Here is a 24,089-nt window from a genome sequence, read left to right as displayed (position 1 = left end):
AAAATTTGTAAAGATTGTATAATTTGAAATGTAAATTTTGTATTTTACATTCTATAATCTAAAATGTAAATTTATATTATGCTATATCCCAAATTAGAAATAACCAAAATTATTGATATATTTAAAGGATAATATGTAATTAAAATCATGAAAAAAGAAATAGATATAAGATGATGTCAAGAATATATGACTTTCATTTCAGGACAATTAATATCAGAACTTATAATGCCTTCATATAGGATCCATACAAATAACAATAAAATCCTTGTTTATACAAGGAGTAGATACTCTTGTACTCGCAACACTAAGAGATAATAGACCAAAATAACTTATTGATCAAATATTAGCTATTTTTGAAACAAATCTACATGAAAGATCAATACATATAAATAATTATCCTGATTATTCGATAGTTTTAAACAACTTTCATGATATATGTTCTCGTCACTTGATCTTGGTTGGACTAGATGGAGAGCTCGATTTCTGGTATGTCTCCTCTTGGTGCACTGGAGGGGGCTCTACCTGTTGATCACACTCCGACAATCAAGTCAGTGAGAGCATACAAAATAAGTATTCAGTTTCAGTCTTAAGTATTCAGAAACAACATACATTTCTCGGGGGTCTCAAGCCCCTTTTATAGATATCCCTTTAACAACTTCTACTAATGAGAATATAATATCAACAGAGAGCATATAATCATAACAGAAAAATTACCTGATAACGTGCACCTCTTAACTTCAGGTGCTAACTACAGGAAAATATTTTGTTTACATGTGCACCATTGTTCTTGGGTGGAAACAACATTATTCTCAACAACTTTTATTTATACTTAACTAATATATGTATTATAACCAAAATAAAATATTTCTTTTATCTTTAATTATTTTTCTCGAGTTAACCATCAGTATCTGTGTCGAGCTCGTGACTCTTCTTTTGGGCCTAAAGCCGAGCTAACCATACCTAAATGTTTTCACCGAGGTCCCAAGCACTCTTGTCCACTACAAAAGCCCCCAGGCTCGAACCAAGCTTGATTACGCGAAGAGGTTTTCTAGCATTTGGTGGCTGACACAACGTTTTCCCCAGCGGGTAGGTGAGGTGCGGTTATCGAAGCGTTTCTGAAGAGATGTCTCACCATACTAGATTTTGGGTGTACACGTGGCATGGCATCAACGACCAGAAAGCACTACCGCTTCATTTCCCTCTTTAAACACTAAAACAAACCCATTTCTTTTCTTACTCTTCACGTAACTTTCATACCTCAGCTCTCTTGCGCTCTCAAACCTCTCATACACCAGAAAGCTTCCCTCACATTTCTTCTTCCCAATCAGCTATCACACCAGGTATTTCCTTCCACTAATCTCTATTATCGAATACTCATTCACCTTACCGATTGCATTGTCTAAACTGGGATTTTCTTTCTATTCGCCTTCTTTGTCTGAACTATTATTTCCTTTGGATTCAGTTTCGTTGTTTGAATAGTAATTTCCTTTGGATTCATTTTCTCTGCCTTGAACTGCTTGTATCTTTTGTATTCATATTCTCTACCTTGAAGTGCTTGTATCTTGTTTGTGTTTGTGCTTGTGTGCTAGTTATCTCTGCGATGGATTATTGTGTTATGTACTTGTACTAGACAGGAATGCTCGGGACGTCGGTCCAGGTATTTGGGGGAGGTCAGTTATGTTAGAATGTATGACTTTAAACTAGAGGGGGGTGAATGGTTTAAAGAGGGTTTTCGCAAACTTTTAAGTCTAGAATGCAATTACTTCGAGAAAACTTGATTCAGAATTCAGTTTGCCAAAAACACAATCAATTTAGCACAGCACCAGAAAAACAATCGGTTGTTTCGCAGAAACAATCGGTTGTTTATACCAGTTCACAAATATAAACTGAAATTAAAGAGTTCAAGGGATAGAGAGAATGCACACATAGGTTTATACTGGTTCACTCTTAAACCAAGAGCTACATCCAGTCTTCCCAGAAACCATTGGGGAATCCACTAAGCAATCAACCCTAGATTTCTTACAACACCACCAAAGAAGTGACCTTGATCCCCTTAAGACACACACTTCATTTGGCTCAGCACAAACACCACTAAGAATGCTGATCTTGACAACCTCAAGAGCACACAACACTTCTAAGCTTCACACACAGAGTTTCTTCAAAGTACAAAAGGATTACACTTGTTACAGAAAGATCTGAAATCAATACAAGATGAAAATCCTATTCCACACTCTCTTGGTCAAAGCAATCTCAAAGCAAACTTCAACTCTTCAAAAGCAAAATCAGTGAAAAACTCAAATTTGTTTTTCTTTGATTAAAACTCAGTTCTTGTTTGTTACATAATCTGAACAAACTCTTTATTGCTTTCAAAGACTGGCCAAAGCATTTAAAACTGGAGCGTAATCAGTTATAAAATCATTTAATGCTCAGTCAAAGCACAAAACAGTTTTCTGTTATGGTCCCAAAACAAACAATTGGTTGAATACTCGAATCAATCGGTTGTTTTGGTTTGGCAGCAAGTCAACCATCAAAAACAGTTTTCAACCTTTCTAAAAACACCTAAGTATAAAACAATCAGTTGTTTCGACAAAACAACAGGTTGTTTTTCACTTAGTTTGAAAAACACTTTCAATAAAAGGGTTTAAGAATGCTTAAGCTTTGGATTCAATCAAGAGTGGATTTACAAAGATAATCTACCCCAGATCCTATTCTAAAACACCTCAGCAACAACAAGCATATCCAGCCTTCCATCAAACTTCAAAGGGTTTGGATTCTTCAAAGCTTGAACACACTTGATTCAACAACTTAGGTGTTTGGGCCCAAGAGCTGGGTCGTCAGCTCGACCCAGATGTTGGTCAGGCCAGAAAAAGGTAATTAAGATAAAAGATAAAGAGATATTTTATTTGTTATCATATTATTTTGAAGATGAAAGATATAATTATTATTGTTTAAATCTGTTATCATATTATTTTGAAGACGAAAGATATAATTATTATTTTTTAAATATGTTATCATATTATTCTGAAGATAAAGAGATATTTTATCTCTTGTGATAATATGCAAGTTAGTTATATATTAATTAATACATGCTAGTTACATATTAATTAATATTGTTGAGAATAAAAGAAGAGCACCCGAAAATAATGGTGCACATGTTAAACAGAATGTTTTCCTGCTGTTAGCACCTAAAGATAAGTGGTGCCCGTTAGCAGGTGGTTTTTTTTGTTATGATTAAATGCTCTTATGTTGAGATTACATTCTTGTTAGAGAAAGTTGTTGACAGGATATCTATAAAAGGGGCTTGAGACCCCTGGTAAAACAAGGTTGTTTCTGAAGTCTAAAACTGATTTGATATCTCTAGTGCTCTCACTGACTTGATTGTTGGAGTGTAATCAACAAGTAGAGCCCCCTCTGTCCAACAAAGTCAAGTTCCAGACTTGCCAGGGAAGACTGATCAGAAGCGAAGCTCTCCATCCAGTCAACTCGAGGTCAACGGGCAATAACATTTGGCGCCCATTGTGGGGCACGATAAAACCTGACCCCATCTACAGTTGTGTTTGAGCTTTGAGCTTTGAGCTTACTAGTAAGGGACACTCTCAAGCCATTCTCACAGGCAATCATGGATGAGGTTGTGCCACCTCGCTATATCCCACCCAAGATGGCCTTTTTCACGAAGGTAGAGGACCCTGAAAGCCATCTTAGGAGGAACGAATGCCATTTGGTGCAAGATGTTAATGGGCACCTTCAATGGTTCAATGGGATCCCCGACGGACACATTACCTCTTTCTCCCAGTTCACCAGGTTGTTCAGAGAACAGTTCTCTGCCAACAAGGTTAAACCTCCAAAGTTGTATGACCTTTTTGGCGTGAGGCAAAGGGAGGGAGAGAGGTTGAAGGAGTATCTGATGTGAGTTGATTTTAGATTTATCCATTTTAAGGGTGACACTTTTTTTATGATTTGGATTTTTGCAAATATAAGGTGAGACCTAGGGAAGATCCCCATTGGACACGTACTTAACAAGATGAGCAAGGATATGATGGTAAATGTGTGAGGGGCTGCCTTTAGGGTTTGACTAGGTCAAAGCCACACCTTAGGGTTCTTCCTCTAGAAGCTAAGTCAACTTTCCTTCCTAAAGGGCTAGGCACAAGCTAAAATGATAACTATGTCCCCCTTTTATGCTAAAGGAACCTATTCTAGCCTATCTTACTATTTGGATTATGTGAGTTGATTTTAGGTTGTTCCATTTTAGAGATGACAATTTACTTATGATTGAGATTTTTGAACAATTACATGGTGAGACCTATGGAAGATCCACACTGGACCCGAACTTAACCAAGTGGTTAAGTAAGTGTGAAGGTTCACTTCCGAAGGCAAAAAGGAAAATCACATAATAAGGTGACAATGATGCATAGTTCAGAAATTAAAAGACATGAGAGTAAACACAATAACATGATGGAAACCGAATTGGAAAATGAAGCAAAAACAAATATAGGAAGCACAAATGAAAGTGGTGTATATGAATGGTAGAAAGGATGAAAGAAAGAATGCTTATGGTGGGAATTGAGAATGAACACGCCACTTGGAGTATGGTTTCTACAAGATGAGTGTAGGAGGGGCCGCCACTTGAAAGCTCTCAACTCATTCAAGATAAGACCTAAAGCTAGAGAACCAAGCCTCACACAATTTGTGTAGAGTTTTCTTCTATATTAAAAAATCAACATGAAAATACAAGGAGTAAGGCACCCTATTTATAGGAGATGGTGCATTGGTAAACAAGAAGCAAGGGTAGGATGGGAAACACTAAAAAGGGGTAGCCTTAGGCATTGACTCAATGTTGCACCCTAAGTCTTATTCTTCTATAAGATAGTTCAAATTCCTACCCTAAAAGGCTATGCTCAAGCTAAAGTGATAAGCACACCCCCCATATTATGCTAAAGGAAACCTATTCTATTGAGATTAAAAATAAAGACACTAGCTGATGCTCAGCTCCTAAGGCCTGTGCTCTACTCCTCGTGATCCTCTGGGGAAGGCTAGGCGTTGAAGCATTGGCTAGAAGTAAATCCTGACCTAGCCCTGTGTCTTGAGTCATGCTTCAAGTCATCCTCTTGGAAGGCTGGGCTTGGTCAGTGGGCGCACCCTCTTCTAGGTCCTCATCATGCTCTCCGGGTGGGAGAAAATTCGTCCACGAATTTGGAAAACTTGTAGAGAAAGGAGTCAGATCACTAGCATTGAAAGAATTACTTCCTAACTATGTATCAGGAAAATCTAACTCAAGCATTTTCATTAATCCTTTTGATACGTGATAGAAGTTTGGACTTCCTTTGAGTAGAGAAGCGATCCTTCCTCAAGTGAAGCCAAACCAAATCTTAAAATTTACTGCACCTTATTCCTTGGACTTTTTAACCTAAAATTTTTACCACACCTTACTTGATGTATTGTGGAGTTGGGATAAAAGTTTGGGATTAAAAATTCATTATAATTTTTCCTCAGTAAATTTTTGAATCATCTCTGCCAGTGCTAAAAAACAGTTTCAATCTCTTAATACTAGTACTACCGTGTTTGATTTATTTCTCTTAGAATACACATCCGTTTGATATAAAATTTGTTTATTTTGATCAAATATTGTGTTGAGATTCTCGCATGAAAGTTTCATACACAAAATGTTTCGAGATGAATTTTCACAAATTTTGGAAGTTTCATTGTCGGATTCATTCTAGAATTTCTCTTTTAAAATCTATTCTAGTTTTATTCTTAGGTTTTCTATTTGAGTGCTCACTGTTTTTGTTATCTTTAATTTACTAAAAAATCACTTTTAGCGACCACTCAAATCGATCGCTAAAAGCACTAATTTCGGTCGCTAAACACATTTGTAATCGAAATAGCCACCAAATAAAGATGATAGCGAAAACCCTAGTTGCAAAGTAATTAGCAACCAAAAAATAAATTGGTTGCAATTTTGCGACCAAAATTTCGGTCATTATTCAATCGCAGAAAATTTGATCACCAAAATTTCGAGAAACCAAATTAGCGACCAAATTTTAATGGTAAAATCGGTCGCTAAAGTAAAAGGTGATAGCGACCACCATTTTCGATTGCTAATAGGTTGAAATAATTAATTAAAAAAATAAATTGTAGTAACTAATTCGGTGGCTAAATTGAAGACCTATAATGACCAAATTTATTTTGGTGGCTAAATTAAAGTCCTATAGCGACCAAATTTATTTCAGTGGCTAAATATTATTTTTTTTAATTACTATGACCGATATTATTTTTTTGCTAGATGTTGGGTTGGTCATTAATAACAACCACACTCACTTTCAGTTGCTAATGAAAGACTTTCAGATTTATCCACCAAAAACTATATTTATATGTATTATTAATATCTATTTTGAATGCACAACACCTTTGTAATGCACATCCTTATTTGTGAACAGAAATACTAAAAGTTGGCCTTATTTAATGGTTTTATCTCTTTCCGTTCACATTTCTCGCTTTATATACTACTTTGTCATATTCCTAGTTAGTGTTAGATTTCTATCTGTTTACACCAGATTCGTTGGTTTTGTAGGTTTACCATATGATATGAAACTGGTGAAATCGTAGCAGCGTTTAGCATGCGCAACAAAAAATAAATAAAAGAAATGATGAGGTGAATGAAATATGTAATAGAGAGTAAGATAGGAATGTAAATAAATAAATTACAAATGATTTTTAGTAAATACATATATAATACCTACATATCATTACACCTTTCTTTTGAATTGTCTTTGAAAGCATAGAACCCGTAACAACTAACAAGTAACTCAATACACAATATTTTGGGTGTTACATATTAGCTGTTGATAATGATGGAAGAGGGCCAAGCACATCTAACCATGAAAGCCAAAGCCCAACACTAGACCATGAAGAGCGTCTAGACCATGATGAGCGTCTAGCTAGAAGGATGGAGCGTCTAGGACGTCAAGAGGAAAGGCTACCCATGGAGCGTCTAGGAGGAGACCTAGACCGTCTAGGACCTATCACAAGGTCAATGGCTAAGCATATTCAAGCCCAATTGAATGAAGCCACGGATGGAAGAGAGAAAGCTTTGTACATGTTGCATAAAGGCCCATTAGGGGTGCTTAGTAATTAGAGTAGTGTAGAAAGCATATTTGAGTGAAACATTCTAGAAACTCTCTAGGTTTGGCCGGTCATGAGCACATGGCACATGGCTTTGTGAATTGCATTTAATTTGGTTTTCATTTCATTAGGCATTAGCTTAAAACTTACGGCCAATTAGCTTATAAATAGGGAGGCCTACACCTTGTATTTGCAAGTTTATTGTGAGTAAAGTTATGCTGCCATTTTGTGCCAAGCTTTGCTTCTTCCTAGAATTCTAGGCTCTAAACTTCATCTCCTTCACCTCTCATTGGGTTGGCCGAACCTCCCTAGCTTCATACACATCATGCACCTTCAAGATCAACACCACTCTTAGGAGGATCTTGCTCACACACCTTCATAGCTTCCGCACCACTTTTTCTTACATGATTCAAGAAGACCTTCTTGAAATGCCATCATTTGGTATCATGAGCTATGGTTCTTCAAGATGAGTTGCTTTTGGTCTTTCATTTTTAGTTCTTCTTTACTTTCATGTTGTTCATCTTATTTTCCATAATTGTCTTGCTGTTTTTTACATTTTAATTTGTTTTGGTGTGCTTTGTGGAAGATCCAACCGAAGCACTTTTGTTCAATTGATCTTGAACAAGTTCTTGTGCAAATTGTGATAGGATTCCATACACCTTTGAGTTGCTATTTTCTTTTAGGCTTTTGAGTCTTTATTGCTTTCTTATTTGGTTCATATTATGCTTTTGAGTCTTTAATTTCTGAATCTTATATGTTTTGTCAAGTCATGTTCATCCACAATGTCAACAATTCTTAGTAGTCCTTTATTTGGCTTGATTGTTTCTTGATTTTAGGTATCTTTAATTGCTTTGAATCTGCTGTTCTTTGATCTTTTGGTGCCTTTTTAATTTTAGTTTGAGTTCATATTGTGTTTAGATCCTACACAATTCTATTTCACAAATTTCCATTGTGTTTAAACTTTGGTATCTTGCTGTTTTTGTTTTCAGTTTTCATAATCCCCTGTTTCAAATTTTCTGTGCTGGCTGTTTTGATCCAGAAAAATATTTTCACTCATAGGAAAATTTTGATTCTCTGGAATTTGCAAGTTTGAAGTGTTATAGAAAGGACAAAAAAAGAATTAGTCCAAAAGAATCAACAGAAAAAAATGATAAATCTTTTAAAATCAGTGTGCAAATATGAGGCGCTCCAGCTGGCGTAACTGAACACCAAAATTGCAAAATTTATTAAAAAAAATTGGTGTATGCGTTTTGAGTGATTCCAATGCCAGAATTTAGCTAAGATCTTGAATATCTTGCATATCAAATTTCAGAATCATATCTTAAAAACACAGCTCAGCATAAATTGGGGAAAAACACGTTTCTGGTCGACAACATTTTCCAGTGGTGCTGTTTTTTTTTATTTGGTCATCTAATTCTAGTGCCATTCTTAGGATTCTTTTGTGTGCCTACCTTTATTTTGGTACCTTTTATTTGCTTGCTTAATATTTCTTGGACCTCTTTCTAGTTGTCATAATCTAACTCCTTTTGGTGGTACTGTTTTATTCAATTAAATTGTTTCTTGCTTTTGTTCTTTGACCTCTAATTTGGTGCTGGAATTTATTTCTCCTTTGGTGCTTAATTGAATGGAAACTTGACTTGGGTAAGGTCTAGTCTTTTGATAGGTGTTGGAATTGGAGAATTAAAACCTTCATTCTAAGGGGAAACAAAGCCAAGGCCGAAACAAACATTCTTGAAAAACACTACAAACACTTGGAGGATCAACAAGCAAAGACAACAAGGAAGTGCATTTAGCAAAAAGAGGATCAACAAATGGAGTTTTTCTTAATTTCCTTACAACTTAATTTGTGTTAAATACTTCTTAATTACGTTTTAGACGGTGAGTGTGTTTTCAAGGGCTCAAAGTGTCCAAGAAGCCTCACCTAAGGCCGACTAGTATAGAATTCTTAATTAGCAATTGTTAATTGTTTGTAATTGTCTCTCTTTTTGTTTAGTAGTGACGCTTTGCATGCTTATTTTTGTGTAAACCGACTAGCTTTGTTAAATTAGTAGCATACATTTGTTTTCTTATTGCATTTGTTTTCTCAACTTACTTGTGTTCTAAGTTCTTTACTAAGAGAAAGTTTTGTGTAAAGACATTGGGGATAGTTTTTGGCAAGAAAAAGGCTTGGTACTTAAGTAGTCCTTTGTGACTCACCTCCCTTACCTGGAAAACTATCTTCTTTAACTTTCCTAAACTTTCTCAAGGTCAAACACCTATATACACAAAGTTTTAGCCATGTCTTCTTCTTCTCACTCTCCAAAGTCTATTGAAAGTGAAGTAAAATCTTTGAAAACTCTTTTGAAAGAAGTATCACAAACGGTACAATTGATTTCTTTTAGATAATTGGAGAATGAGAACAAAATCAATGAGATGGCTAAAGCTCAAGAAGAGAAATCACAAAAATCACAAAAATCACAAAAATAAAAAAAAACTCATACTCATGCGCAAAGGGAGCAAGAGGTGCCAAGGGAAACTAGAGTAGACCTACCTCATTTTCATGGCAAGGAAAATGTAGAAATCTATCTAGATTGGGAGATGAAGGTAGAACAACTCTTTGCTTGCCATAGGGTAAGTGAGGAACGTAAAGTACCCTTAGCCGCCCTTAGCTTCCAAGGGAACGCCATGTATTGGTGGACCTCTCTCGAAAGAGAAAGGCGTCTTCATAGACGCCGACACATACCTTCCTACTACCATAGGGAGTTGATGGACAAGCTCCAAAGACTCCAACAAAAAAACATGAGTGTGGAAGAGTATAGACAAAAAATGGAGCTCTACATGATGAGAGCCTCCATTAGAGAAGAGGAGGATACCACAATAGCTAGGTTCCTTAGTGACCTATCACTTGAGATAAGAGATAGAGTGGAACTCTTACCTTACCAAGACTTGAATGATTTGGTTCAACTTTGCATTAAAGTTGAGCAACAAATTTTACGCAAAACATCAAGTCAAAAGGTGAGCCCTTACTCTAACTTTTATCCCAAGAAAGAGTTTAGAAGGGAGGGTAGTACATCAAAAGAAAAACCAAAAGAACCTACCAAACCTTTTACCAAAGAAACCTCCACCCCACCCATTCGAGCTAGAGATGTCAAGTGTTTCAAGTGCTATGGTAGAGGGCATGTGCAAGCACAATGTCCAAACCAAAAGACTTTGTTTCTTAAGGGTGTAGACGAGTACACTAGTGGTGAGGATGAGAGGGTAGCTCCACTAGAGGGAGAATTGCTTATGATTAGGAGAACCCTCAACAATCACCCTAGCACATCCATTGAAACACAAAGAGAGAACATATTTCATACAAGATGCAATGTTTTAGAAAACATATGCTCTCTCATTGTGGATAGTGGATCTAGTTGCAATTGTTGTAGTGCTAGGATGGTGGAGAAGCTTAAGCTACAAGTAGTTCCTCACCCAAAACCTTATAAACTTCAATGGCTTAATGAAAATGGGGAACTACATGTAGACAAGCAAGTGGAAATCAAGTTTTCCATAGGGAACTACAAAGATAAGGTTTTATGTGATGTAGTACCTATGGATGCTTGTCATATTTTATTAGGGAGACTATGGCAATTTGATAAGAAAACCTTGCATGATGGTCTCACTAACAAAATTTCCTTCACCCACAAGAATAAAAAGTTTGTACTTAGTCCTTTACCACATTCTCAAGTGGTAAAAGACCAAATACAAATGAAGCAAAAGATGGATGAGGAAAACAAAAAAAAAAGAGCGCTAGAAAAAGAGAAAATCCTTAGGGATAGGAAGACGTGGGAGAAGAGTGTTCCTTCCCACAAGGTTGGTCAACAAGAAAAGCCTCTTGAAAACGTTTTTGAAAACTTGCTTCTTGTTGAACAACCAAGCCTTATCTTTTGTAAAGGAGCACTTACATGCACTGCCACAAGTAGTGAACTTATGAATTTACCTCCTCAAATAGAAAATCTTTTAAGTGAATTTGAAAATCTATTCTCCCATGAGGGGCCCATTGGGCTTCCTCCTCTTAGGGGGATAGAACATCAAATTGACTTCATTCCGGGGGCAAGCCTACCAAATAGGCCTGCTTATAGAACCAACCCCGAGGAAACAAAGGAGATAGAGTCACAAGTTCAAGACTTGTTGGAGAAGGGTTGGGTTCAAAAGAGCCTAAGCCCTTGTGCTGTACCTGTCTTGTTGGTGCCCAAAAAGGATGGAAAATGGCGCATGTGTTGTGATTGTCGAGCAATCAACAACATCACCATCAAGTATAGGCATCCAATCCCAAGGCTTGACGATATGCTTGATGAATTGCATGGGTCAACTCTATTCTCCAAAATTGACCTTAAAAGTGGATATCACCGAATTCGAATCAAGGAGGGTGATGAGTGGAAAACCGCTTTTAAGACCAAATTTGGATTATATGAGTGGTTGGTGATGCCCTTTGGGCTTACTAATGCCCCAAGTACATTCATGAGGCTTATGAATCACACCTTGAGGGATTGTATAGGTAAATATGTAGTAGTTTATTTTGATGATATCTTAGTATATAGTAAAACCCTAGAAGACCATCTAAGTCACCTTAGGGAAGTTCTTCTAGTGCTTAGGAAAAATAGTCTTTTTGCAAATAGAGATAAGTGTACCTTTTGTGTAGATAGTGTAGTTTTCTTAGGCTTCATAGTAAACAAAAAGGGAGTGCATGTAGATCCCGAGAAAATCAAAGTCATCCGCGAGTGGCCAACTCCACAAAATGTAAATGATGTAAGAAATTTTCATGGGTTAGCTAGCTTCTATAGAAGGTTTGTGCCTAATTTTTCTAGTCTAGCTTCTCCTTTGAATGAACTTGTTAAAAAAGATGTTGCATTTTGTTGGAATGAAAAGCATGAGCAAGCCTTTCAAAGGCTAAAAGCTCAACTCACCAATGCACCCATTCTATCTCTCCCAAATTTTTCCAAAACTTTTGAGATAGAGTGTGATGCATCGGGGGTAGGCATAGGTGCAGTTTTGTTGCAAGGTGGACACCCCATTGCTTATTTTAGTGAAAAACTCCATGGTGTCACCCTCAACTATCCCACCTATGACAAAGAGCTCTATGCTCTTGTGCGAGCCCTAAAGACTTGGGAACACTACCTTGTGTCCAAAGAATTTGTCATCCATAGTGATCACGAGTCTTTAAAATATTTAAAGGGCCAACACAAGCTCAACAAGAGACATGCTAAATGGATGGAATTTCTTGAACAATTTCCTTATGTAATCAAATACAAGAAAGGAAGCACCAATATAGTGGCCGATGCTCTTTCAAGACGGCATACACTCTTTTCAAAATTGGGTGCTCAAATTCTTGGATTTGATCACATAAGAGAACTTTACCAAGAAGATCAAGAACTCTCATCCATCTATGCCCAATGTCTACATAGAGCGTAAGGAGGTTACTATGTGTCCGAGGGATATCTTTTTAAAGAGGGAAAACTTTGCATTCCCCAAGGAACACATAGGAAACTCCTTGTCAAAGAATCACATGAGGGGGGACTCATGGGCCATTTTGGAGTTGATAAGACTCTAGATCTTTTAAAAGCAACATTTTGTTGGCCACACATGAGGAAAGATGTCCAACGACATTGTTCTAGATGCATCTCATGTTTAAAAGCAAAGTCTAGAACAATGCCGCATGGACTCTACACCCCTTTGCCGATTGCAAATGCTCCTTGGGAAGACATTAGCATGGATTTCATTTTAGGACTTCCTAGGACTGCAAGAGGCCATGACTATATCTTTGTGGTAGTGGACCGTTTTAGCAAAATGTCCCATTTTATTCCATGCCACAAAGTAGATGATGCTCAAAATATTTCTAAACTCTTCTTTAGAGAAGTGGTGAGACTCCATGGTCTCCCTAGAAGTATAGTGTCCGATAGAGATCCCAAGTTTATAAGCCACTTTTGGAAAACTCTTTAGGGTAAACTTGGAACAAGACTACAATTTTCAACTTCTTGTCATCCTCAAACGGATGGGCAAACCGAGGTAGTCAATAGATCTCTTGGAACTATGCTTAGGGCTATCATGAAGGGCAGCCACAAATCTTGGGATGAGTATCTTCCCCACATTGAATTTGCTTACAATCGAGTGGTTCACAAGACTACTAATGCTTCTCCTTTTGAAGTAGTATATGGTTTTAATCCTCTCACACCCATGGATTTGATACCTCTTCCTAATCCACAAGATTTTGTGCATAAGGAAGGAGTAATCAAAGCTGACTTTGTAAAGAAAATGCATGAGAAGATTAAACTCCAAATACAACACCAAAATGAGAAGTACACAAAATACAACAATAAAGGGAAGAGAGAAATAATTTTTGAGGAAGGAGACTTAGTTTGGCTTCACCTTCGCAAAGATAGATTTCCAACTCAAAGGAAGTCCAAACTAAGTCCCCGAGGTGATGGACCCTTTCAAGTCCTCAAGCGAGTCAATAACAATGCATATAAATTGGACCTACCTCTTGAATATGGAGTACATGACACTTTTAATATAATTGACCTTTCTCCATTTGTAGGTACCAATGACGATGACGAGCTGGATTTGAGGACAAATCCTTTCCAAGGGGGAGGGGATGATGGAAGAGGGCCAAGCACATCTAACCATGAAAGCCAAAGCCCAACACTAGACCATGAAGAGCGTCTAGACCATGATGAACGTCTAGCTAGAAGGATGGAGCGTCTAGGACGTCAAGAGGAAAGGCTACCCATGGAGCGTCTAGGAGGAGACCTAGACCGTTTAGGACCTATCACAAGGTCAATGGCTAAGCATATTCAAGCCCAATTGAATGAAGCCACGGATGGAAGAGAGAAAGCTTTGTACATGTTGCATAAAGGCCCATTAGGGGTGCTTAGTAATTAGAGTAGTGTAGAAAGCATATTTGAGTGAAACATTCTAGAAACTCTCTAGGTTTGGCCGGTCATGAGCACATGGCACATGGCTTTGTGAATTGCATTTAATTTGGTTTTCATTTCATTAGGCATTAGCTTAAAACTTACGGCCAATTAGCTTATAAATAGGGAGGCCTACACCTTGTATTTGCAAGTTTATTGTGAGTAAAGTTATGTTGCCATTTTGTGCCAAGCTTTGCTTCTTCCTAGAATTCTAGGCTCTAAACTTCATCTCCTTCACCTCTCATTGGGTTGGCCGAACCTCCCTAGCTTCATACACATCATGCACCTTCAAGATCAACACCACTCTTAGGAGGATCTTGCTCACACACCTTCATAGCTTCCGCACCACTTTTTCTTACATGATTCAAGAAGACCTTCATGAAATGCCATCAGATAATCTGCAAGGCAAGAAGACGAATTTAAGAGGAAAAAATAGTATGTTCTAATCAATGACGTATGTGCCGCCAAATGAAGAAGAGAGCACTTTCAGCTAACAGGGTAAAATTACAATTTGAAGAAATTGAATTAAAGAATTACCTATTCATCGCCAGCAAAATCGTTATCGGGAGTGAGAAATAGCATGCACTGGCATTCCTTCCTATCAAACAAAATCAAGAATTGAAAATCAATACCTAAGAGGCACAATTTAGGGCTAAATGATTTCTCATCCATGTTTCATAACCAAAAACAATCAATATACAAGCGTTTTCATAGCACAAAAGCAGGCAAATGGAGATATTATTTTGTATATATAACTCAAGAATCAAAGTTACACTGCATCTGACAAAAATATAAACAAAGGCAGTCAGGTTTTATACCTGATAAAAATATCCCCACAACAGTTTTTAATGGGGTTGATAGCTTTTATATCTGACACACCACAACACCCCAACTAAGTACTTGGATGAACCACCCCAACTGAGTACTTGATCAAGGAGATATAAATAGCATATCAAGAACTAAATTATCTCAAAAGCATAAGCAGTTAGGCACTTAGGCCCAAGCCTATGGATGAATGGATTTTACATATAGCAAGGTTGTGCTTCATCCCAAAATATAGCTTTTGTAGCCTAATTTTACCAAGGACACTTTTTTTGTTGAAGTGGATTTAGGCTTAGCTTTGAGATTGTAGAAATATAATTATAAATGGTTGTGATCAATGTTGTCAAGATCGGCGAGTGCGCTTTTACGATTTTTTTAGGCAAAAACGAGTTGGATCGGACCCTCTTTGGATCGGAGCGATCCAGTAATCCAAGGGTTGGATCGGACGATCCATGGGCTTCCCCAATCCATGACACGACCCAAAAAAAACCCTATTGCGCCGCTCGTGCTCGTTGCTGCCTTCTCATACCGCCGCGAACGTCGTCATCGCCTTCACACACCGTCGGGAACGCACGTTGTGACGACGGCGAAGCATGAAGAAGAAGGAGTTGCGGTGGCGGCGCCGCGCATAAGAAAAGAGGAGTTGCGACGGTGCTGCGTATAAGGAAGAAGATGTCGGCACTGTGGAATGTGGTGTGTGGTGTGCTGAAACCCTAAATAAAAACCTAATTCAAAATTTAAATATGGAATGTGGTGTGTGGTGTTCTGAAACCCTAAATAAAAATCAGAGCTTACTTAAGAGACATAACTTTGGACCAAAGCACATTTCAATTTTAACCTAATAAAACCTAATTAAAATTTAAATATGGAATGTGTTGTGTTCTGTGTGCAGGTGAAACCCTAAATAAAAATCATAGCTTACTCAAAATTAGGTTTTTTGAGCCCATTTAAAAACTTACAACTATTTTCATCTCCAACACATTTTTTGATCCTATGATTAATATGAATGATTTTGTTGGATAATTTATCTGTATTAAACATTATCTTGAATCTACTTTTAATTATGTTATGTATTTGAACCATTTCAATGAATTAGGAATTCATTTTTAATTATTTTATGTATAGTAACTCGAATAGTAACTCTTTCGAGTCGAGTTACGATCTCCGAGTTACGAGATTTTTTTCCCTCTCCGATCTGCTTCCGAGTTACGAGTTTGACAACATTGGTTGTGATTCTTGTGAGATCACAACAATGTCTCTCTGAAAGTGAATTCAAAGAAAATTATAATTGTGATTATGAAGAAACTAAAGGTAAACAACCTTTAAAGGTAAACTGTGATTATGTAATTTGCTTGAGTTGATTTGACACTTTACAATTTCTTTACATTCTAGCACCTTTAATTCTTGTCTTTAAATTCAAGTATTTTTTACTTTCATGTCCTTAAATTCAAGTACCTTTACATTCTTGTCTTTATTGTCTTGCTTTTTATTTTCCAGCACCTTATTTTCTTGCTGAATTTTTTTCAGCCTTTCTTTATATTCATAACATTTTTCGTTTTGAATATGTTTCTTATTATGTCTTCTATTGATCTTGCCTTTTACTTTGAGTCTTATGTTCATTAATGTTCTAGATGTCCTTGTTTTGATTCTACTTACTTGCTTTTAATTGTGAAGTTTACAAATTAATTAGAAACTTGTTTAGTAGAAGTAGATTTAAAGTTCCAAACACATGATTTCAAGTGTTCAATTATATTGAATCCAACTAAACTTTTTTTTTTTTGTGAAAATTGAAAGTTCTTGAAAATTTGCATGATGCAACCTATGTTCATTCTTTGCCATAAGTCACATTAGTATAAAAAAAAAAACAGTAACGATTTTCAAAGAAAATTCGTTAAAAACAAAAAACAGCAAAGAACATTTTACAAAAGAATCTTTGGTTATCACTTGGTAAAGAAAATCATTTTCCAAAAAATTATGGATTCAACTTGATTGGCAAATTGTTTTTAACATTGTGGAATTTTTTATTCTTTTGTTTTAACATTTTTCTAAATAGACATGTTTCATAGTTAAAAGTTTAGTGAGTTTCTTAGAGTCTTCTTTTGTACTTTTTCTTGCTTGTCATTTTTTTTTCAAAGTTTTGTCATATCTCTTTTCCAACTTTGGTTTAGCCTTTTCTTGTTTAAGTTTTTCTTGTTTGTCTTTTCTTTCTTTCCTCAAGTTTTGTGGTGAATTACCTTGAGAAAGTGTTGAGGCTTTGGCATTATTCACTTGAGAGTTTGTCAAACCACAAGAAAGACCTTGGTTAAGGGAATAAATTTTTTCTTTGAGTGGTTGAGTGCTTTTATTCAAATTGTCGCAAGCTTTACATTTCTTACTAACTTCTTTTCTTTAAATTGTTTGTTCCTTGTGTTTCTTGTTTGTTATGACTCATATTGCAAGTGGTGCATCTTCCAAACCGCAACCCTATCACAAAGTCCACCTTTTGGGAGAACTTGTGGAGGTCAAGAAGTGCCTTGTCCACAAAGAAGAGAGAATATGCCAATTTGCGAAAAGATTGCAAAGACTAGAAGAAGCTCAAGCGAGGCACAATTAAGAAGAAAAGGAAGAATGGATATTGCACACTTTTCACAAACGGCACCATCAACACCAACCACAACCACACCATTCTTTTGCTTTTGTAAAGTTACCTAGTTTTAGTGGGTCCAATGACCCTTCTTTTTATTTAGCATGGGAAGCTAAGGTTGAACATCTCTTTAATTTGTATATGGTCACCGAGGACCAAAAGGTTAGATTAGCTTCCCTAGTTTTTTTAGACTATGTCAATCAATGGTGGCAACAAACTGTAATGGACATTGAGCTAAAGAGGCCAACCGTGGTCTTTTGGTATGATTTGAAAGCATGTATGCATGCACGGTTTGTTCCTCCTCCTTATAGGAAGGAACTCTTGTTGAAGCTCCAACGGCTTCATCAAGGACATATTACAGTAGATGCATGATAATGAAGAGTCAAAGATAGTTAGGTTTGTAAGTGGTTTAAGGTGAGATATTCAAGATATTGTAGAATTATATGAGTATTCTTCTTTCAAGAAAGTGGTTCACCTAACCATCAAGGTGGAATCACAACTTTTAAAGAAAATCTTTTCCAAAAATAGTCATAATGATGACTTCTACAAATCTTCTTGGAAGGATACAAACAACAATTCTACAAACTCTTCTCCTTCCAATTTTTCAAAAGAAACCAATTCTTCCCACAAAGTTTCTAAACACAATCTTTTTCCCTCTGCCCCTAAGTCACCCACCAAAACTTCAAGAACAAAATGTTTTAAATGTTTAAGTTTTGGACACATAGTTACCAATTGTCTAAATAAACAAACCATAATGTTACAAGAGGTAAAACAAGACCAACTTACATTAAAAACCAAAAGTGAAAATGAAAGAGAAAAAGAAGGACAAGATAACATGGGTCTCATCCCTTCACCTCCAAGTTGTTTTTCTTCCTTGTCTTTTTCATTACCTAAACATTCTAAATACCTGACATATTTGATTAAGAAGTTTAGGGATGGTATTCCAAAACCTCCTAAAGGTTATCATATGAACCTTCTAAGAGGATTTTCCAAAAATCATTTCATCCCCAAATACTCTTTCCAAACATGTCATGTAGCTAGAATTCAAACATGTCATCTCCCTAAGATTCATGAACATAAGTTTGATTCACACCTACCAGATACAACTCATGTGAACAAACTCACTATGTTATTTGCAAAAGTACTAAATTCGAGGACGAATTCTTTCGCACCTAGGGAGCATGATACAAACCCAGAGATGACTCAAGCCACAACTTGCAAATCCCAAAAGGGTCAGTCATCTTAACATCCAAAGTCGGGCCCCACCAAACCTCGAGACAACATCAGTAGAAGAAGAAGCTATAAACCAGAGCACCTAAAGTTCTTCCTGTTAGTCTTCTCAAATGTTTAGAATATGTTTGTAAATAATTTGGACTCACTTAAGGGGTCCAAATAGCTAATATAGGCTAGAATAAGGTATCATTAGCATAATAGGGGGTGTGGGTATCATTTTAGCTTGTTCCTAACCCATTTGAAGGAATTTTGACCTAGTTTCTAGAAGGACAAGTCTAGGATGCGGGATTGACTTAGTCAAACTCTAAGGTTGTCCATTTTTTTCCCTTTTCTCATCCTTCCCCTTTAGCTTGTTCTCCAAGGCTCTTTCACCTATAAATAGGAGGCCTACCTAGTGTATTTTACAAGTTGAAAATATAGTAAAGAAATTCTGCACAATTTTTGTGAGTAGTGAGTGAGTGTTCTCCTCCAAATTAGGTCTTATCTTGTGAGATATGAAGCTCTCAAGTGGTGGCCTCCTTTCACTCATCTTGGTGATTCCATCCCATCAAGTAGCGTGATTCATCCTTGTTTCACCATCCATAAGTTCTTCTTTCATAATCTCTTCCATTATTCCATTTCCATTTCATCATCTTAAACATGTTCTTAGTTTTGCTTATTTGAATTTCAATTCAGTCTTATCTTTGTTTCTTTATTGTTTGTTCAATTTCGCACCATATTTGTCATCATTCTCACCATATAATTGTGTTTTCTTTTTACCTTTGTGAAATGAACATTCACATCTACTTAATCATTTTGTTAAGTTAATGTCCAATGAGAATTTTCCTTAGATTTTCACTCTTTAATTGTCTTAAAACCTCATTCATAAATATTAAAGTGTCACCTAATGATCAATCCTAAAATCAACTCACATCAAAACTTGAAGGAAGACAATCAAGAAAAAGGCACACAAAAAGGATTCAAAGATACTTACTAAACTTTTAACAATGAAACTTTTTCTTTAGAAATTGTTAAAGCAAAAGGATAAAAATTCCACAATGGTTGAAATCAATTTTTCCAATCAAGTTGAAACCCAAAATTTTGAAAATTTTTCTTTAAGAATTGATACCACAAATTTGCGTTTTCACTTCTTCCTTTTTTTTAATACTAGTTTTTGAATTATGAAAATGAAATGTCCATAGTTTTAATCATGCATAATTTCCAATAATTCCAATTTTCACAAAAAATTTGGGATTCAATATAATTGAACACTTGAAATATTTTGTTTGGAACTTTAAATCTACTTCTACTAAAACAAGTTTCTAATTACTTCTCAAACTTTCAAAATTAAAAGCAAAGTAAATAGAATCAAAGTAAGGACTCCAAGAACACTAATGAACATATGACTCAAAGCAAAAGGCAAGAACACAATAAGACACAAAAAATAACAATCCAAAAATGAAACAAAGCTATGGAAAATAAAATGGCTGAATGAAAATTGCAAGGAATGTAAAGACAAGAAATTAAAGGTGCTTGAATGTAATGAATGTAAAGTGTCAATCAACTTAAAGCAAAATAAGCTCAAGAACCTAAGCTCTGATACCACATGATGTGAGTTGATTTTACGATTGTTCATTTTATGGTGTGACACTTTACTTAGATTGAGATTTTAGGAATTTAAGAATGAATACCTTAGGAAAATCCACATTGAACATTAACTTAACCAAGTGGTTAAGTAGATGTGAAGGTTCATTTCACAAAGACAAAACGAAAAGACAATTATAAGGTGAAAATGATGCTAGAAGGTGTGGAATTAAAGAACAAGGAAAAGAAACCAAAATAGAATTGTCGAATGGAAACAAGGAAAACCAAACAAGAACATGATACAAAGAGTAAAAATGGAATGACAATGGAAGAATAGATAAAGGAAGAAGAAAGCTTATGTGATGGATTTAAGAAGTGGAACACGCCACTTGGAGTGTGATTGACCTCCAAGATAAGTGAAGATAGCCGCCACTTGAGAGCTCTCAATACTCACAAGATAAGACCTAAATGCTAAGAGGAATGCAAACCTCACTAACACCTCACACAATTTGTGCAGAGTAACTCTTCTCCTATTAATTTCAACTTGTCGAATATAGTAGGTAGGCCTCCTATTTATAGGTGGAGGAGCCTTAGAGAACATGTTAAAGGGGTAGGATGGGAAAAGAGAAAAAATGGGCAGCCTTAAGGTTTGACTAAGTCAAACCCGCATCATAGGCTTGTCTTTCTAGAAATTAGGTCAAAATGTCTCCCAAAAGAGCTAGGAACAAGCTAAAATTCTACCCACACCCCCTATTATGCTAAAGGTACCTTATTCTAGTCTATATTTGTTATTTGGACCCCTAAAGAGAGCCCAAATTATTTACAACATATTTGTATCTTATAGGAAGACCAAAAGGAAGAATAGTTGGTGTGATGGTTTATGTTCAGCTCATCTGGTGAGGTCCATGTGATCCTTGGTGGGGTTATCAATTGGTCGTTGAGATGACTGTTCACCATGTGCTTTGTCTTTTGCTTCCTTGGTCATCTTTGTAGCTACTTGGGTTGTATCAAAATATAAGGAATAAAATAAATACAGGACAAATGATATGGACTTCCCATGCGTGGAAGAAGCTCTTGCACAACACCAATTTTGCTAAACTAGTTATAGCAAGTTTCTTTGGCATCAACACAAATATCCCTTACTTGAAAGTTTTCTACAATGTTGGAGATCCCACATCGACTAGAGATTAGAGCCTTTCATTATATATAAGTGGGTGCAAACCTCAACCCTATGAGCCGGTTTTATGGGGTTGAGTTAGGCTTAAAGTCCACTTTGTAATATGGTATCAGAGCATGTTTTCGAGTCTATCCTAGCGAGTATTTGTTGGACTTATCGTGCCACCCGCTATCGGGCCGCTATCGGATCACCCATAATATATAGTCCCACGCTCGAGTTGGCAGTCTCGGCGTGAGGGGGGTGTGTTGGAGATCCCACATCGACTAGAGATTAGAGCCTTTCATTATATATAAGTGGGTGCAAACCTCAACCCTATGAGCCGGTTTTATGGGGTTGAGTTAGGCTTAAAGTCCACTTTGTAATATACAAGATTCAAATAAATCTTTTAAGAAAAAGATGTGACTTTAAATGAGATCCATTTATCTCATACAAATCATCAAACTTGTATGACATGTACAAATTAGTTCCAATAAGCAAGATACAAAATGAGAATATTTAGTGAGTTCTGATTTTAGAGACAGTGAGAATTATTATGGTTTAAGGCAAGGATTCAACAAATCTAGAGTAACGACAATTAAGAAATATGTAACTAACTTATCCTCAAGTGTGTGACCTAATCAAAATTCTAACAGGACAAGTTCAAGCCAAATAAAAGAGAAGTATAAAGAAGTACCTTATTATTTACAAATAATGTGACAACACTTCAGCATTAGTATATCTCAACCTGTAGCTTTGTCCCAACCCAAGTGAACATCACCAAAAACATACCTGCATTATGATACACCCAAATTTTAAAAGAATTAAAAAACAAAGGATATTATTATGTTTACAACTTAGAAGGTTATGTTATACAAATCTCCAATTAGGAAAGACTAACCCGTAGGTTCATATGGAATATATCATTAGTTTTGATTCTTTCTCAATTTGAAATGTGCGTGTGAGATTACCAAATAAATCAAACCTTGAACAAAGGAGAAAGAAAAACCTATATTCATAGTAGTCGGACCATGCACCACAACGAGCCTTCCCATAATCCAAATAACAATCCCCATCTCTTAAGGGACCCGCTTAGCTGTAACAGAACAAAGTAATTAATTGGAGATTCTCAACTGAAATTGTTTATAAATATAGTCCGAAATACCTTTTTTTACTAACTCTAATTTCGCATCAGGATGGATATCATGCCACATCTCAAGCCATAGTTCCCTCATTAGCACTGGTGATCTAACTATGTTCTTGTGATTTGCTACATGAATATTATGTCAATTTACTTGTATGTATACTTGTAGTCAACTATTTTATGTTAAAATTTAGAACCTTGAAGTTGTTGAGATCAGACTTACTCATCTATGAAAGTATTAATCACTACTAATCAATCAATAAAACAAATTATGGGTTGCAACTTTCCCTATGGATTTTTTCAGTCACCACTTAATCCTCCAAAATGTTTGCCATCAAATTACTCTGAGATATTTTTTATCATCAAATTAGTCCTCAAAGAACCTTTTTATCATCATTCTAGTCCCTTCATAATGACCAATATGATGACATTTTATATCTACCTAGATATAGTCTTCCATAATCATTAAGTTGCTACCAAATTAAACTTTTTCACCACTTTATTCCTTTACAGAGAACCAATACAGTAATAATTCAGATCTTTGAAAAACAAATTTGGTGACAAGATAAAATTTTAAAGAACTAAGATGTTGACAATTTCAATATTTGAGACTTTGATGACAATTGGTTTTAGGGTTAGAATGGATAAGCATCACGCCAGCAACAGTTCTATTGAACCAGATGCAACCTGGCTGGAAACATCTCACTCAAACAAAAACTCAGTGATTGACTGTATCCTTAAACCAAATACCTGACCATCCATTATTTACATAAGCAGAGAAACTAGCATTCACAGTTTAACATGCACAAAGTATTTTATGTTATCTATTATATAATTCTGTTTTGTAAATGTAGTAATAAATGGTAGATATGCATTCAAAAGTTGTCTCCATTTGTATTAAAAAGATCTCATAGATATAGTAACCAAAATTGCAACACAAAACAATAGTCCTCATATAAAAAACCCAAAAACTGCAGCAAGTGATCCAAAATCATAATTCAATTAATCAAAATTTGTACAAAGAATAACCTAAATGGGCTAATCAGAATTTAAAATAATCTCACAAACCATTCTACTCCTTGGTTCGCGCCTTCCCCATTCTCTCCCCTTCCTCCAAACTCAGCCTCCTCGAAACTCTCCGCTCTAACCTCGTCGTCCTCCAACGTTAATTTCCTCTCCAGAGCCTTCGACGACCACGTCCCCCTCTCCTCTCACCGAAACCCTTTCCAAGTATACTCCTTCCTCCTCCTCTTCGTTCTGCTCGCTCTACACTCCAACACCTCTAAGATTCGTTCCCTCTCACATTTCAAATGCTCCATTTCGTTTCTCAACTAGACGGACAAATTATTCACTACTTCTTCTCAGAAATTCTTCAATCACGGAAACAACGCTCTACAGTAAATCACGTTCGTCGCTCCTTCAGATGTAGGGTCTTGTAACGATTAAGGGATTTTTTTGTGTGATGTAATGTTAGGATAGGACATGAAAACAGAAGGCAATTTTGTG

The 24,089-nt window shown here is 36.2% G+C and overlaps 1 long non-coding RNA gene across 1 annotated transcript; it reads right to left on the bottom strand.

Annotated features, from left to right (window-relative positions):
• Window positions 1–223: 223 nt before the first annotated feature.
• LOC137826136 (uncharacterized) lies at window positions 224–24,089 on the bottom strand. The gene is made up of 4 exons (XR_011083415.1): window positions 23,652–24,089; window positions 22,449–22,535; window positions 22,137–22,231; window positions 224–522 (listed from the first exon to the last, which is right to left on the bottom strand). It is a non-coding gene; the product is annotated as an uncharacterized lncRNA (long non-coding RNA).

The sequence above is a fragment of the Phaseolus vulgaris genome, chromosome 8 (genome assembly GCF_000499845.2).
Source record: "Phaseolus vulgaris cultivar G19833 chromosome 8, P. vulgaris v2.0, whole genome shotgun sequence".
Classification (NCBI taxonomy): Eukaryota; Viridiplantae; Streptophyta; class Magnoliopsida; order Fabales; family Fabaceae; genus Phaseolus; species Phaseolus vulgaris.
This window is presented reverse-complemented; position numbering and strand designations above follow the sequence as displayed.